Source organism: Triticum aestivum, unplaced genomic scaffold (assembly GCF_018294505.1).
Source record: "Triticum aestivum cultivar Chinese Spring unplaced genomic scaffold, IWGSC CS RefSeq v2.1 scaffold1314, whole genome shotgun sequence".
NCBI lineage: Eukaryota > Viridiplantae > Streptophyta > Magnoliopsida > Poales > Poaceae > Triticum > Triticum aestivum.
The window spans coordinates 20,659-22,565 of NW_025225520.1; positions in this window are offsets into that span (position 1 = coordinate 20,659).

The following is a 1,907-nucleotide window of genomic DNA, read 5'->3' on the forward strand; positions in this document are numbered from 1 at the left end:
AACGACGACGAAAGTTTCAAATAGAGGGAACGAAACTTTATCCGATAACCTGAATGGAATCAGAACATCGAGGTGCATATTTTTCGTGTACAGCTTATGGCGAATCGAAGCACGGTTGTGTAGATTGGATGAACGAGATTAAAGAGATGCTTAGAAGAAAAATATGTGATAGCCATGAAGTGCATCGAGCGGGCCTGCCTCGCTGGAAACGACCGATTTGCTTAGAAGAAAAAATGCGCTTTGTTATAATATGCAAGAATAAACATATAATAGTGAAATTTTTCGCAAAAAAAAATTATATAAAGAAAGAATGAATTAGTGGCATTGGTATTTGATCCATGATATCTCTACTTCTCCGGATCAAAATAATGAATTAGTGGTATTGGTATTAACACTAGTGCAGAACCGGGCTTTAGCACCGGTTCGTAAAGGTCTTTAGTGCCGGTTCTACAACCGGCACTAAAGAGTGGAGACTAAAGCCCCCCCCCCTTACTACCGGTTCGGCACAAACCGGCGCTAAAGTGTCACCATGTGGCACGAGTCAGGCCTGGGTGCTGGTAGACCATTAGTACCGGTTGTAACACCAACCGGTACTAAATGTTTGGGGGGGTTTGATTTTATTTTTTATTTTTCATTAATTTTGTATTTTCCATTTAATTCTTTTTTGTTTGGTGGTATTTTACGATACTACATATTATACACGTTATGCATATATATAAATAGGTTTTCACATAGAACCGCATATATATAAATATATATCATCAAATGTGTCGGTGTCAAAACCGGCGGATCTCGTGTAGGGCGCCCGAACTGTGCGTCTAGGCGGATGGTAACAGGAGACAAGGGACACGATGTTTTTACCCAGGTTCGGGCCCCTTTTGGTGGAGGTAAAACCCTACTCCTGCTTGATTATTATTGATGGTATGGGTAGTACAAGAGTTGATCTACCACGAGATTAGAGAGGCTAAACCTTATAAGGTAGCCTATGGTATGATTGTTGTTCGTCCTATGGACTAAAACTCTCCGGTTTATATAGACACCAGAGAGGGCTAGGATTACACAGAGTCGGTTACAATGGGAGGAGATCTTCATATCGTATCGCCAAGCTTGCCTTCCACGCCAAAGAAAGTCCCATCCGGACACGGGACGAAGTCTTCATTCTTGTATCTTCATAGTCCGGGAGTCCGGCCAAAGGTCATAGTCCGGCCATCCAGACACCCCTAATCCAGGACTCCCTCAGTAGCCCCTGAACCAGGCTTCAATGACGACGAGTCCAGCACGCAAATTGTCTTGGGCATTGCAAGGCGGGTTTCTCCTCCGAATACTTCATAGAAGATGTTGAACACAAGGATAGTGTCCGGCTCTGCAAAATAAGTTCCACATACCACCGTAGAGAGAATAATATTTGCACAAATCCAATCTGCTGACGTATTCCGCAGCGTGACATCACACCGCGGCCAGGCCTTTATTCGAATCATTTTACTGTTCCACCTCAGCGCGTTTAGCGAGGCGGTTTCCTTGGCACGTCTTGTCAAAGCAGAAATCGTGTCCCCTTATTCCGGGATTCTCATCAATACGGGCGTGGGTAACCCAACCGCGCCATTAACCGCGGTGCTTGGGAGATAAGCAAATTTTATTAGGCCGGTGGGGGCTCGTAGTTTCGGCCGCCCATATAAGGGGATAAGGATCTACCCTTTCCATTTACGCCTTCTTCCTCCTTTGCTTATCCGTCCCTGCGCACTCGAGCTCCAATGCCCAAGTCCGCACTTCCCACCTCGACCTTATCCAATCATGTCCGAAGCGGGAGGTAGATGGATGGTCTCCTCCGTCATGGAGGGCCAAATCAAAAAGTTGAGGAAGGCGGGATACTTGTCTGACGACATCGCGCACCGGCTTCCAGATGAGGG